Source organism: Lissotriton vulgaris, chromosome 5, assembly GCF_964263255.1.
Source record: "Lissotriton vulgaris chromosome 5, aLisVul1.2, whole genome shotgun sequence".
NCBI classification, from domain to species: domain Eukaryota; kingdom Metazoa; phylum Chordata; class Amphibia; order Caudata; family Salamandridae; genus Lissotriton; species Lissotriton vulgaris.
Genome location: NC_141693.1, coordinates 1,791,759,488 through 1,791,775,973, shown reverse-complemented (window position 1 = coordinate 1,791,775,973; position 16,486 = coordinate 1,791,759,488). Strand labels below are relative to the sequence as shown.

Sequence of the window (16,486 nt, the reverse complement as noted above, 5' to 3'; positions counted from 1 at the left end):
GGCTGGTGGCTTAGAGAACTGTGCACAGAAGCAAAAGTTAGAAAATTGAGGGTAGGGGGTTAGCAGAAAAAACGGACCGTGGGTTACAAACCAAAGTGGAGATTACCACGCGGAAGCAAATACCATGATGCATTAGAAAATCATAAGGTTATTACTAAGTAGAAACCATTGGGCCAATACCATGGAGTATACTACTGCACCAAGCCAATGCACCAATGAATTGGAAAACGCACGTGGGGGGTTATTGGATGGAAGACAATGGGTCAGTAATTTAGACTAGTCACATCTCCATGAAAGTCAAAGTGCAAGAGAGGAAAACGTGAACCTCAACCTTCCTGGACATTACCACTGGATTAGCAAATACAGTCAACCCACGAGAGAAACGACGAACAGAGGGAGGACCTTACACAGAACTCGAAGGACAGATAAGTTTCGCATAAGAAGTTTGCTGAGTGGAGTTAAAGGTCCCATTAAAAAAGATAATTAGGAAAAGAGGGCCGCAAGGATCTGATTTAGGAAAAAGGGGTGAAAAATGCATCAAAACACTCTGTCTAAGTCATAGGATACTACACGGTCAAGCCCCCCAAATTCTTCAGGGTCTCTGCTCTTTCTCCGTCCCCCCACGTGCTCTTCGCTCCGCCGACCTACACCTCGCCCGCACCATTAGGGTGCGCAAGAGTAGAGAAGGCGGACGATCCTTCCAATTCCTGGCCCCGGCCCTCTGGAATTCCATCCCCCATGAGGCACGCGCCACGCAAGACCACTGGCTCTTCCGGAAAAAAAAAAAACCTGGCTGTTCGCCTCCTACCTAGCTGGGTTTGCCAATTTGGCTCTCTTCACATTATCCACCATAGCTCTCTGTTGGTTGTCCCGTCTGCAAGCGCTGGGACGCCCTATTGCTGGGGCAGCCATGCGCTCTACAAACACAACTAACATAACATAACATAACATAACATATAGTCTGGTGACCACACAAAACAATTACAAAGCCGTGGACGATGCAAAGTCATAAAGACGACGCAGAGAATACAATTCTACAAGCCAGGTTGTGGCCTAAAGCCTTTCCTTAAAACCATGGTTCGGTGATCTACACAGCAGTGAACCCTTCAGCATAGGATGCACAAATTAACTTTTTGCTTTCTTGTTAAGCATAAAATGTTTCATGCTTGCCCTTTAGAGACCAATCTTCTATTTGGGAGTAAGCTTCATCGTTAGGTTAAGCACATCACTCCAGGTTGTAAGAACATTCTCCAGTCCTGCCTTTATCACTTACAAATCATGGATCTCAACTGAGTTAGTCTAGTTACTTCAATGGAAGCTAAATAAGACTACACCACCCAGAATGCATTAGGCTATCACACAAAAGTACAGGACTGGAAACAGTGTCTTTAATGACCTGGAGAGAAGTCGCCATCCTAGTAACAGAGTATAAGGTCTGGCCTGAAAAGATGTTGGTTGCTTTCAAAATCTACCCAGAAAACACATCGAAACAAGCATTGGCAACCTCAATAGACATGGCCCTGCAAGCCTGATATTTTTGTAAACGTATCCAACAGACATTAAATATGTAATAATAGAAAAAAGTTAAAATGATCTTATCCAAGTAGTGGCGTGTATATATCTGGATTTTAAAAAGTAAAAAATGAGCCACTGCATAAATAAATAAAAAATACATGAAATGAAAGGAGAAAAGAAAACAGAGATTGGACTACCAGCCTTGATACTAAATTTGAATGCTTTATAGATGTATGTGCAAGAACAAAATGCAGTCTTTCACAGTAATGAAATCTAATGGCTGAAATAGGCTGATTCATTGCCACATGTAGTAAGCCGTGGAGGATGGAAAAAACATGTGAATGACACTTGGACAGACCAATGGTTGAAGAGGAGTGACAGTCAGCCCCTCTGTTTATAAATGTAATGACTTTTATTAGGTTTATTTGGACAAAATGATGCTGGCGAAACAACTAAAGTTGTGTCTAGGTCACACCAAAAAAGGCCATTTCATGCTTAGGGTTGGTGGCGCCCGGTGCGACAATCATTTTTGGCTCCCCACACCATGACCGCCTCCTCTGATTCTCTCACTTCCACAGGGCGCAAGCGCCTCTCATCTCTACAATCATAAGTTATTGCAAAATAAAGCACCCTCCCCTGAGATGAGGGACCCTCCACAGGCCAGTGCCCAGTGCAGCCGCACCAGTCACACTGCCCTAAAGCCGGTCCTGTTCAATGAGTGTATGCAACTGCCAGCTATTGACTTCTCCAGCCTGAGTAATATACAGAACTTATAACAACTTTACTGCAGTCCAGCAGGAGTTTGGGGACTTGCTCTCAATGTGGCTGTGGACCTGTACTAAGTACATGTTATGCACGTTACATACTCATGAACTAGCGCTACTTAATGGATAAGACAATTATTAGGAGCTCACTCTATGCTAAAGGTTGCATCTAGGGAAAATACAATTTTAAGAAATAAAGCAAGCTCTTAAGTCAGCAAGAACTACTGAACAGCACTTCTCCCATCATATCACACAAACAGGTCATTCGGCATGTAAACGTATTTAGTATCAACAAAATGTTCTTAGCTATTTCATTGATTTGGTCAAATAAGTCATTTTTAAATCACAAGAGCCTCCATTGTATCTTATGCTTGTGCAAGGCCATGGTTAGTCCTATCTGTGCTGTACCACAAAGCAATTTGCATGACGCTGCTAAGAACCAGGCCATCGCGTGAGCCTCAATGGCTTCTTATGGTGGTGTCAGAACCCATCTGTTGCATCTTAATGCACCCTCCACAGTGTCCCAAGTCCCTGCTGCTCAGCCAGTGTGTGAGGCCATCTAGAATGTACAGTGAGTTTGTGGGATTGGATATATGGGCTGAGCAGCTGGATGCTGCTCCTGGTGGGGCTTAGCTTTCTACTTATCTACTTGAAATTAAGATCTAATCAACCTTCTTATAATCTACACTACAGCCTCTGAACTTTTATTACATCATCTTATGCTGCGTGCCCACTCATATGAGGACAGAGATACAGGGAAGAAGCAAGTCCAATATAACTGGTATCAGGATAAGAGGGGGAGTTCTCAGACATGTGTTAAATATTGAGTGGAAGTTATGGCAGACACGGAAGGGGCGTTTAATCTTAACTGGAGTTAGCGGTCTAGTTGTAGCTGAATATGAGGCAGAACACTAAAGGACTGAGAGAGCTGCAGTATTCCACTGTAGATGCATTTACTTCCACTGCAGCTTAAGGAGAATGCAGACCTACAGCACATGCCTTGCAACATTACGCTGTGTTGGGTATTCCAATTTTCGTCATTTCCCTCACCTGACTACGCACCCCACATCGCTATAATATTGTTCTCCTCCTGGTTACCTCTTCGGTCATTATGCAGTGGGGCTTTTCACTGGTTTTTAAGTTGAATTACTCAACTAGCAGTTTCTCTCCCCTGTCTGCCTAGCTTTCCTCAAGAGGCAGCTGTAGTTGTAGTATTAGGGTGGGTCCATGTGTCCTTCATAGTCAATTATCACTAATTCCGTCTGAACTGATGGTACGTGAAAACGCTTGTCTGCAACGATATTAGTTAGGGGCAGGCTTAACTTGTACAAAAAATTGTATCCTAATTATATGAAACTTACAGCAAAATTACGTGGGATTTCACAAGTGTGCCCCAGCATTTACCACTATTTTCTCACTGCAAAATGGACCTTCATGTAAAAAAATGGACCCGAAGATGCATTTGTGCTATGAAAATAACACTAAATGCAACAGAACACAAACAGCAGCAGCCACTCATGTTTGCTGATTTGGTTGCTCTTGTACTCCTGCGCTAGGATTTTGGTACAAAATTACTTAGAATTACACGAATGGGCGTTATCGTAGAATTTTGCAGCAAACGAGGAATGTAAAATTATAAAAAATACTCCGATTACTATGGCATAATAAAAATTTCCCCCAGATCTAATATTAATAGAGGCTATTTATTCAGGTTGCAAGATCCACTAATCTTTTCAACCCTCTCATATCTGGCTTTCTTACCTTAATGCTCCACAGAGAAAGTTTTTCACTTGTGACCAACTTTATTACAATAGCCCTATCACAATCGACTTACCTCCACTCTCTTCCTTTGGGACCAATCTGCAGAGTTCCTCACTTTCAACACAATACGTTACTCTTGTTTCTGACGTCAGTATGGATTAATGGCCTGGCGCGCAGCGTGCTCTCCTCAATACTCTCTCCACCCCTCAAACACTAGGGACTTGATTCACAAAGGGCCTCCGCAGTCGTGGTGGAGGCCCCGCACTTGTGAGAAGAGTTGCCGCACGCGGGGCGGAATCTTTGCAATGAGAATTCTCATCACGGATATTCCACCCCGTGTGAGGAGACTCCCCCACGAGTGCGAGGCCTCCACCATGAGTACAGAAACCCGTTATGAATTATGCCCTAGGTGTCCCTCAATGCTGTGTTCTTGCCGGTCTCCTTTTCTCACCCTGCATCTCTTCTTTCAGTGATATTATCACCCAATTCCATATCTCTTACCACTTTTATGCCAGATCTTTTTCTCATGCCCTACTTATCCACCTTAGCTTCAATTATGGATCACAAACTAGCTCACTGCAACCAGACACTGTATGGCATAGGAACCATTCTTGGTCAGCTCTTCCAAAACTGAGATGCTGAATTCTATAACTGCGGTCCGGCTTCAATACCAGCCCCCTGCCTGGCTGACAAGAAACCTTGGGGTTCTTTTCTTCTTATCCATGAAAAAGGAAGGACTTATGACCAACAAAGCTAGTGCAGAAATGGCTAAATATATTCAGCATACCAACCTATATAGTATTCAGCAGATTGGGCCAGTAGGGTCACACAAGTTTTCTCCATTATTCACTAAGTGCTACAGCAATCAGACTCACTGATGCACAGACCTGACAAAAAGATACCCGGCTACCATTAGTGTAGTGAGTAAGAATGCCCAGACCTGTGCGGACAGCAGAGAGTGCTACAAGGCCATGCACGAAGCAGGAACAAGATACTCAAAGTTATAATAACAGAACATTGTGAGATCCCTGCATGGCATCTCTAAAAGGGGTACCACTAAAAGCAACTAGAAGCTTCCAGTGTCTCTAGGCCTGAAGTTAGAAGGTCCACAAAATCCAGAACCAATAATTCCAGGTCCAGAGGCACCAGACCCGGTCTTGCTGCCCTAACTGCGGGGGCTGCTGACAGCCACTGTGCCCAGCACCCACCCACCGCAGGGGTGGAAGCAGAAAAATCTGCACCCACCTTAAGTAACATCTCCACTGCCGTTACGCCACCTCCCCACACGGCAGCTGAGAGAATTCCCCATAAATAAAAACTGTTACAAGCAGGTGGAAAATTAGTGTGAATTTGACCCAATATTATCCCATGGAAGAGGGAAAAATATGTCCAACCGTACCCGATATTCGCAGGTGCACATATTATTCCTCATTCCTAGGGAACAACTCATCATCGACATATATATTAGGAGAACTTGTAATGAGGCCCTAAACGGAGGTACCGATCCCATCAGAACAGAGATCCACGCTAACTCCACAGATGTAGAGTGTAGTCACCCAAATGCCGCACCTTCTGGAAAAGAAGTGGGGATCGGTGCAGAAATACCAAATCCTACATTATTCCAGAAAATCTTGTAATCAGGAGCATGTCCACCCTCGGATACTTTGACCCCAGTGTTAGTAATTTCAGGCTCGTGGAGAGAAAACCAGACAGATATCACTCCAATGCAGCTATGATGAAAAATATGGGAACATTTGAGGCTGATTTCTTCAAGCTTTGGCATATGAAAGGCTTCTAATTGCCCTATATATTGCTTCTTTAAAGGTATATTTAAATTGGCTGCATAAAAACTACATTATATCAACTTGGCAAGGTTTTCGATCCCAGTAATAATGTCTTGTACTTATGCTTAGATAGGTCTAAGCACCTGAAGTCCCTAGGCGCGGTATTTGCATGCACTGCTATTACTCACTGGAAAAACACACGTTTTTTCTCTGAAATACTCGTTAGGCCGCGCTGGGATTCGAACACCATGTTACACAGATCAATACGCTGGAGGAGCACTCACCCTCCGAGCTATCTTCCCAGCTTTACAGCTGTGTCTTTAGCGGTTACTGCTGCTCGGCTGGAATAGGGGTACATTTCTGCCTCCCCCTCAAGCCTATCCATTTGCGGCCGGCTCCGGCGGCGCGCGCCGTGCTCTGCCGTTCAACAGCCAATCAGAGCGGCCTGCAGGCCCCGTCCCAGCCTTTTATCCCGCGCATTAATTCACGGCGCGTGCACTGCCTACAACTGCAGCGCTTCCATTTCACCTGTAATGAGAATTTCCTGGAAACACTTCTCCCCTCAAACCTCCAAACAGATGGAGGCCTCCCGCGGTGTGCTATTAACCCCCTAATCCCCAAAGAACAGCGCGAGGAGGGAGGGGAAATGGGGGAAAAGATTAATGTATTCCTTGCAAAATTCTGCGATTAAATCTGCTTCAAGATTATCCAGTGGCCCGTGGGGTTGATTAAACCGCTCGGTGAGAGGCGCGCATCGAGGTGATCCGCCGCCTGAGCAGCGGCACGTCCACCTGCCCCATTTCCAAGACTGTCTTTCCAGGAGAGGTGATCTTCACCTTGGCTGGCGGGCGGTAGGTCGCTGTGGCCAGAGGTGCCACTAGAGGCAAATTTCGAGGCTGGGGCTACTAAAAATTTCGGGGGGGGGGGGATTCTTTCAGCAATATGCACAGTGGAGATGCAGGGGCTCTAAGAAGGGGTGAAAACACACAACCAAGTCTCGTTAGCAAGTAAATGGCATTTTAAAGACCTGTGAAGTACTCAGGTGCGGCTATTTGTGAGCCCGGATAGCTGTCTCAGCTGGGCTGACACACATGAGGGGGGGATGTTGACGTTGAGCACAATGGGCGTTGCGTGCCTGGCTGTGGCTGATGCCTCCGTACGGCATGAGCCCTGCATGGACACCCTAAGTCACAAGCGTGCGGATCTTCACATCCAAGCAACTGACCGACATGCCTTAAAAGAGACATGGCGAGCTTGTGTATAATAGAAGGGAAAAAAGTGGAAGAGGAATAGCTATGGTCGACCAAACTTACTCTGCCTGCTGTCTGTCCATTTCCTGAGTGCTGAGAGATGGTAGACCAGTAGACCCTACCCAAAAGGAGACGAGAGGCCCACCTTTGATCTCCTTCTTTGCTGAACCCTATTCCTTAAAGGCTTCCAATCACCTGCATCAGCAGCTTCCTGCCTCAAGCGTCCATTAGCACCACCAAGATCTAATTCTGAGTATGTATGTGTTATTTGTGCAGAGTGAACCTAGTCGAAAGCCACTGGAGTGCTGACAGGGCCAAAGTCAAAGCCACAGACAACGAGGGATAGAAGGGGCAACTGGTTTCTAAGAGCGAAATTGGAATGTGACTGCAGCACCATGACAAGAGCCTGAATCATCCAGGGGTGGCTCGTCCATGTGGGCGGAGGAGCGTCGCCCCACTGATTTCTCGCAGTGCGAGAAGCAGAAACATAAAATGGTATTTATTTGAATACCATTTTATGTTTCTGCTTCTCGCACTGCAATATGATTAGTTGGGGTCGGGCGGTTGGGAGCTCCTGAAGTAGTCCAGGGGAGGAGTGGCTTGCACACTCTGCATTTTCCTATATGTAGGCTGCATGCAGCCTAAATAGAGAAAATGGCCTCCCCACAGATGCCTGTGGGGTCTGCGTCCCAGCCAATCACAACGATGCCATTGCGGCGTTGTGATTGGCTTCGGATATGGGACGGAGGCTGTCTGTGGCTGCTTCCTGTTCAGACAGATGACGCGGGACGGGACGTCAAACGCAAAGGTAAGTTAACTTAAGTTTATTTTTTTTCAAATTAAACCTCCCCCCCCCACCCGCAAATCATACCGGCTGCGACTCGAGTCATCAGGCCTTCCCTACACTAGAGCAGGCTGGAGCAGTCCTGATGGTTAAAGGGATGTCACCTGCTTCAGTCTAAGAGGTGGCCCGACCCCAGACAAAAGCAACCACATATTAAAATCGAAGAGTTATAGAACCAAAACTAACCATGCAGCACCCAAAGTAAAATAAAACCTATGTGAATCCAGTTACAGACAACATCAGACCACAAATTCGCAACACCAACGTCTTAAAATACTTTGTGGCCAACAACTGTCTTTTACCCACAACTAAACATTACTAGAATATCCCGGTTGACCAAACGCTGTTTGTTGGCTGAAAAAAAATTGGCAGCTGGTGATCTTTCCTGAGAAGGTGGTGGTCGGCCATGTGCACTATAGCAGAGTCCACAAATTCAAGCCAATTAACCTCCACGGCCTCTGACACTGCTCATATCTAGGGTAGGAAGAGTCCACACACTCTAACCACTCAACCAAAGTTACCATTGTTTCGCAGTACCCTGTACCTTGACCCACACAACTCAACAGCAGAACAGTTTGTGTTTTTTAATGGCAAGAATGCTCTGGGGCCTTCACCGATCAGGCCGTCCGGGATCAGTAGTCAAAACATTCAAGTAGCTTCAATTGTCGGAACACAAGTGATTGAGCTGAACCCACTTCACCTGCAAAGGTGACCCGAAGGTCAGCTGTATATACCTACAAGTATCAAACAGGCATGTTTTGCAAACCCACGGAGATCTAACATGGGTTTTTGTCTCACTCGCCACAAATGCTCAAAGAACGGTGAGGGTGGGAGAACCTTATCAGTTCAGGAAACTATCAACTATTTGACTTTAATTAAGTGGAATCAAGGATGAAGAGCAAAAAAAAAGGCAATCCACTACTCTGATACACCACCCAAAAACGGTTCATACCTGCCCAGGTTTCTGGAACTGTAGTTTACGTGTGTTGAGATATATGTATATGCGAGTATGGCTGTTGCCTGTGCATATTTGTGTTTTCTTTATTACTTTACTTATCCGTTCATCCTTTAGCTTTTTGGCGTGTTTGTTTCCAATTTCTAGCATGGGGCGTTTAAAATCTGGATCAGAAAGAACACGAGTTAGGAGTCAAATGTATGTGTTAATGTGGAATAGTCGATTTCCTATGATGTCTCAGTTGAATAAATGGATACAATGTAATAAAGTTGTCAATTCCTCCCTCCCAAAAAAAAGAGAAGTGACCAAAAAATTAACTAAGGACAGGTTCATTAAACTTTAATCTCGACTTACATAACTCCGTAACCTTCCTGCATTTGCCTCTGGGGCTGGGATATTGAGGGTCGGCAACAGGTGGCTTTAAAATGTATGGTTATTTCGTCCCTTTATATCCTAGCTACAGACTTTTGAGGAGATCCCAATTGTTCGGAAACAGGAATTTCACTCAAATCAATTCAGGATTATGAGCGCCGAGGCAAAACTACACTCCGGGTTGTTCTTGACTCATATATATTTCACCAGGAAAACATGGCAAAATGTGTGTTAGGAAAGTGCTACAATCGGGTAATAACCTGTGGAAATGGGTGTGTAATGATCCCTCATGAACCTCAGACTCCCATAGAAATTTCGCCCTGGGTAAATCCATTCCCCAAATTATTAGTTCTTGCCAGCTGACAATTCTGGCCTACTTCTAATGAAGGCCTCAAAGCACTAACTGTGCTTGCTTCTAGGAGCTAATGACTTATATGTTTAGGTTCTCCACACCCAAAATCATTCTATAAGCAACTGGCAATGTTTTCATTTCTGGCAACCTGTTGTTAAGCCCACTGGGTATCTAAAGGTTTCAGACATGCCATCCCCTCACACTTTTCTGCAGAGCAGACAGCTGGCCACACACCAGAGAACCTTATTATTCCTTAATGGGCCCTCTGTGAGGGTAATGTCAGCTATAGTAAGCAGGGTGGCCTGGTGATTTTTGTGCTCTTTGCTGAAACATGCGGTGATCTGCCGGCCACAATTCCACACATAAGCAAGGTCACTACTACCTCCATCCTTCCGAGGTCAGTAGATGGAGTACCGTTAAATCAGCTAACAGTAGCACCAGTTATTTACAGCTCATAGAAACGCCTGTGTGGTATGGAGTGATATATGAAAAATACGTATTTTTTTAATACAATGGAGCACAATAACCTCGTAATAGGTCTCATAGTACAGAATATCAACCAGCCCGTGTGTTATTGCAAAGGAGCTCGAGGAAGGACAGAGGAGAGACAGAGGCCAAGGTGGCCCCCGCAGACCCTTGGCAGCTGAGCCGGACGACCACTGGTCGAATCTTTGATATACCGAAGCAGCACAGCCTCACCCGTGCTAATTTAAGATTTAGAACTTGTTTTTCATACTGCTTGCTCCCACCGCCTTATGGCTTTATGCCACTATTAATAACAGTTGTTTCAATGAAGGAACGAAATGCCACTCCCTTTATTGACCTTTAAAGGGTGAAAGACATACTTAGACTTGTTAGAAGGGGACTCTGGATCCTACTGGCTGCATTCCGGTTTTTGCTGCTAGTGCATAAACGCACTGAGCTATCTAACGTGATATTGATTGCCTACTCTGCGAGAGTTTGTTGTATGCCTTTACTGATAGATTTATAGACCTGCAGCAGGCTTAGGTAACTCTTTCTTTCCTTAGTCATATATCGAACCTAGACTAGGGGCCGCCTTGCCGGGGCAAACCATCTCAGCTCTGCAGTACCGATAATAATGCCTTTCCGGAGCCAGCGTGTAATCTCTGCCGGGCAATTAAATCCGTGCATGGTAAACCCGCAAGGCCCAGGGATTTACCCGGAAGTTAGAAATAAACCGAATCTGGACGCGTTCCCTGCAGAGATCAGATCTTTGCAGCGCGCACAGGATGACTGCAGTTTACTTTACTTAGTCTTTCAGGGGGAATATATAAGACCCCCTTCCTCGGGGTCCGGAGTCATTTCACTTCCTACAGATATAACAGGAGGGCAGACCATTGGTACATGTCTGCAGGGCTGGGGCTGTGCACAGAGGAGGGGGGCATGCCCTTAGGGACTGGGCGGAAACCACACTGAACGCCCGCACGTCTGTCAAGGTCGCTTTACTGATAGGCAGGAATAAGTCACATTTTATCAATATTGGCTCAATTAGCTGTTCAGACTATTGCGGCCTTCACTGCACTTAGAAACATATTTTTATCAAACACTACGGAAACCTCCTGGACAAATCGCCCTTTCATCCGTATAGACTCAGTAATCACCAGTATTAATCTACTAATACCTTTTCTTCATGCCCAGTGCTCAGAAACGAAATGTGCATTTCATCTTCTGAACACACATAGGTGATTTGTGCTGTAGCCCATGTTTCACCCAAACTATTGAACTTGCAAAACGCAGTCAGCTGCCGCTAACTTGCTCTGTTCATTGGTGCAGCCTCCATCCTCTGCAAGGTAGCAGTCGTATCCAGGGGCGGCTGGTACCCTTTGGAAGTGGTGAGACCAGTGAAGTGCTCCACCACTTCCCAAAAAACTAAATAAAACACCCCCTCCCTCCAAAACCCCAAGGTCAAACACACCTCCCTCCAAAAGCCCACAATAAAATAAGTTATAACCCTCCCTCCAAAAGCCCCCCAAAAAACAACACCTTTCTCCAAACGCCGAACAAAACACTAGAATACCATTTTAAATAAATAACATAAATTGTACTTACCTATGGCTGCACATTCTCCTCGGTGTTTCACATTTGAATCTGCAGTCAAGCTCCCCTAACCAATCCAGACACTGCTCTCATGCTGCTAAGCAACATGAGAGAAGCGCCTGGACTGGATGGAGCTTGACTGGACACTCCTTCAGGCCCTGTGGGCCTGGGCTTGATTTGTACCCAGGTGTCTAAGACAGCTGAGTAGAAAGTGTCAAAGTGTGCAAATCACTTTGGCCGGCGCAAGAAAGCCAGCCAAAGTGACATGCACACTTTGGAGCATCGAACCAGCCACTGCTCCGGTTCTCTGCTGCCAATCGGCAGCAGAGGGCACATCCTGCATGACTCTGGGCTCGGGGTAGGCTGACTGCTGTAGTGCGCATGTCAGAAAAATAAAATGGCAATTTTCATTGCCATTTTTTTTTTGCACGCGGTTCGCAGGGGGGCGATGCTCCCCTGCCCTTGTGAAGAAACCGCCACTGGTCGTATCCACACAATGTTTGCGTCTTGCATTGCATCACATCATGCCTGAACCACCATCAAGCCCTTCTTCATTTGCTTTGTGATGTCTAACATGTAGTTTTCTGCTAAATGGGTCAATACAAAAACTGTTGCTGGTCTCTCTTAGCCTAAATCTAACAACTTGGGAAGCTCATAAGGCAATCTCATGACCTCCCTGTCCTGGTCATTAACTTTCTAGATCTTCATTTGATAACCCCCCTTCTGCCTTCGGTATTTCATTTGGTCTCACCTACTGTTTGCAAAAAGACATCCAGGGAGCCATACCAGAAACCTGCAGTGGGCTTAGAGTCAGCTAATTGCTTACCACTGATTGGCTTTCTTGACACTATCATTTGTCTGCATCTTATTTGATGGCTTCTTGTATTTGTCCCTCTCCTGGACCATAGCCTCTTTTTGTGTTTGCACCTGCCTTGCATTTGAACTTGGCAGAAGGCTTTCTTCGAGGCGCGAGGCGCCCGGCTCTTTTCAAATAAGGTCTTGACAGATTAACTCAGATGCCTTATGACCATATCACAATCTAATCCACGGTTTTGAATACCGGTGAGGACTTCACAAGGTGGGCCCTCATGAGTGGATTTCAGCTCACTACAATTGGAAAACCCTGACTGCGCCATTAAGTACTCAAGCTTCAGCTCGTTACCTCGGATGCCTGTGTGGCTCCAGGATTAGGTTGCCCCCGTCTCCCTTTGTCCTGTGGAAGACTCGCAGCGGAGGTACAAGCAGAGTCGAAACGTCGATGGACACCACCCACTAAGGGCCTGTTTCAGATCTTATTCCCTTCACTTGATGTTGCATTTATGCATTTTACAAAAAAGTATATAACACTGTTATAAATAATCTGTTTGGGACAGGCCGTCTTTTTACCAGTCCATTGCCAAAGCATTGAAAATGTATAAACTCTAAATATCTGACTTCACTTTTTCCTCCTACCCTTTCACTAGCACACCCATTGTTCCACCTTTCCTTGAGCAACCTTTGTATCGAATTAATTTTGATCTGTTTTGAGTATATGAAATTAAATATACTGAACTTAAACAATTCTTGGCGATTTTTTGGTTGACATTGACTGTATGTTTTGAACTATGCTATATTAGATAGCAGGGTATGTTGCGTTCAATTTAGTATTCATTAGTAGTGTTTGACTTATTAAGCGACACACATATGATAAATTACAATTTAGTTCTGCTTTAAAGCAGTCATGGGCCACTTCTTTCATTACCGCATTGTACCCAGGTCCGGTGGCGATTCTTGGGTTACCTCATTATTTTGTAATGAATGTCTCTGCCCTGTGGCATACCCTTTTACAATCCCTTTGAATGGAGGACTTGTATCCTTCCATTGCTTACATTCAGGGAAGTAGTTTTCTTTTACTTGGAGTGCAGATGTGATTTTTACTCTCACTTGTGCTGCTCCCTACTGAAATCCCACCCTCTTTATCCAGGGCACTTACATCTCCTTGAGAATAACGCAACAGAGTTTGAATAACTCACCATCACTGATTGCTTTACCAATGCATCAGTACATCAAACTCGATAAAAAACAATGAGAAAATGTATCTCCCTGGATCTGGGTGCTACAGCTTGAAATAATCAAATCAATCATTCAGGGTTCTTCTAAAGTGCGACTGCTCACCTGTGAGGGTCTCAAGGCACTGAGTAGGGGGACTGATCTGCAGTTCAGTCGAAGAGCAAGTTCTTGAGGTCCTTTCTGAATTGCAGCAGTGATGGCGATTGCCTGAGGTGCAGAGGCAGGAGTTCTAGGTCTTTGCAGCGAGCCATAGGAGAAGGATCTTCCTCCAGCTATGGTCTTGAGGAGCGGTGGGATGGTGGCCAGGGCCAGTTGGATGGCGAGGAGCTGTCTGATGGGAGTGTAGAAGGAGAGGCGATGGTTGAGGTAAGCTGTCTGGCGTTGTGGAGGGCTAGTGAAAGTATCTCAGTTGGCCGGGTGATGTGGCTGCGGTGTGGGATGCTCAGGATGGGTCTGACAGAGGCGTCCTGGATGTTCTGTAGTTTCTTTTGGAGTTTCTGGGTGGTGCCGGTGTAGAGTGCGTTGCCGCAGTTGAGTCGAGCGGGTGGGAGACCCTTTTCCTGGGCGTGGTGGGGATCCACTTGAAGATCTTATGAAGCAGGTGGAGCGTGTGGAAGCAGGAGGATGAAACAGCGTTGTTTTGGCAGTTCATTGAGAGTGAGGAGTCCAGGATGTGCGTGGTCCTTGGGAGTGAGAGTGGTTCTGAGTACTGCAGGCTACCAGGTGTCGTCCAAGGCGGAGGGGGTGAAGCCCAGGATTTGAGGCAGTTGCCCTTCACCCAGGTGGCGATTACCTTCATCCTGTTGTGGAAGTCCCTCTTGGTGGCTCTGGGTTCGTCTGTGAGGGAGAGAATCAGCTGGGGGCTTTGTCGTGGATGTGGGTGTCGTGGTGTCTTATGCAGAGGGTGTGATGGGAAACAGCGTCAAAGGCGACTGAGAGGTCTAGGAGGTTGAGGAAGACAGTTTTGCTTCAGTCCAGGAGGGTGCAGATGTTGTCTAAAGCAGCGAAGAGATAATTGATGGTGCAGCAGAGTCCAGGTGCGATGGAGGTGCCAGTTCTGCTGGAGATGTGGTAAGGGCAGGTATCCAAGGGAGCTCCAAAGTGGATGCTCTTCATAATCCTGAGGGTGTCAGAGGTGAGGGTGGTCCAGTTGGGCAAGGTTTACTGGGGTCTAGAGCCATTGGGTGCGGTGGTAGAGAGTCGGGTGGGTGTGACTTGGGTTGCCAAACCATTGTAGATCTCCTTAATCTTGCAGTAGAAGAAGGTGGTGAGGTTGTCACAGAGGTCCTGGGAGGGGGGGATGTCTGCTGTCTCTATGCTGAGTTTGGCGAATTTTTTGACCACAGCTAAGATTTCTTTGCTGTTGTGTGCACTGACGCGGATGCGTTCCTGGATGGCTGCATTCTTTGTTGTTCTGATGAGTTATTGGTGTGCGGTAACAGCGGATTTGAAGGCTGCATGGTCTGCCACGATCTTGCTGCTCCTTCATCTTTTCTTGAGCTGTCTGAAAGTGCGCCTGAACTCTTGGAGGCCGGGGAGAACCAGCTGGCTTTCTTGGAGGGCTGCTTGCATGAGGATTTCCTTAGGGGAGCCAGTGTGTTGGCGCAGTAGAGTTTCAGCTGTGGAGGTTGCGTGCTGATGTGTTGGCATACGCGAATGTCAGTGGTGGGGTTTTGCTGAGGGAGGTGGTGAGCTGGTCTTCGGTAACCTTGTTCCAGCTTATGCATGGAATGCGTTGGGCATGGTGACATACCGTGGGTTTGGTAAAGGAGAAGCAGAGGCAGTGGTGGTCAGTCGAGTGAGTGTGACTCGGAGGTGTGGCTGACGGAGATGTTGTTTGCAGAAAAGATCGGGCCGAGCGTGTGTCCTGCTGAGTGGGTTGTTGGTGTTGTGACCAGTTGTTTGAGTCAATTGGTGGCAGGGTTCTCCAGTAGGAATGAGGTGTTGTGGTTGTTGAGGTTGTCCAGGTGGAAATCGAGGTCACATAGGAGAAGCTAGTCGGTTGAGGCTAGAGCCTGGTGAGCGATTAAGTCTGCTATGGCTTCACTGAAGGGGGGCAGGATACGGGGTTTGTAGATGCGGGTGCCATGGAGGGTGGCGTTCCGGTTGGTCTGGATCTGGAAGTGGAGGTGGAGGTGCTCCATGGAGGTTGGAGCACCATTAAAATAAAAATATTATAGTATGCTTAGGAGTCCAGAGGGCATGACATTGTACCAACATCAATACAAAATGCATATTTTTGTATGTAAGCAGTCTTGCATTTCTCAATTCATAACTTTACACCGCTCTAAAATATCCCTCACTTCAGTGAAAGAGAGTGGACCAAGAAAAGCACAGACTTTTCATCAGTAAAACATCTCCTCGAGTGTTCCCAAATCATGACTGATGTATACGTGTTGTGTAGGAACCATCTATATAAACGGGGAAAAGAGGTTGGTTGGCCCTTTATAAATCCTTTCAAAACATATAACCAAGGTATGACATTCTAGAACTATATCTGTTTTTTTTATTTCCTGTATTTAACAGGTTGGTTAGGCTACATTGGGAGTATTCCCTTATTTAGGGGTATGCCGTCTTAGTATACAGAGACCCTCTTCATGATCGGGTCCTGCTCCTCTTTGGGTGGGGGTGCAATACCCAAAGGGCAACCTTTCAGAGCGCTTTACGGAGCACTTTTATCCCGAGTTCAAAGAGCCAAAGTGGCCTATTGCACTTCCCCTTCTAAAGTTTTCTTCTACAATCCAGAGGATTGGTGAATATGGATTGGGCCAAAACATATAGT

General features: G+C 46.1%; 1 protein-coding gene across 1 annotated transcript in view; it reads right to left on the bottom strand.

Moving 5' to 3' along the window:
• The window catches only part of LOC147717184 (inactive phospholipase C-like protein 2), a 590,450-nt gene that overhangs the window by 42,169 nt on the left and 531,795 nt on the right, over positions 1-16,486 (bottom strand). The gene's annotated exons all lie outside the window — the stretch shown is intronic.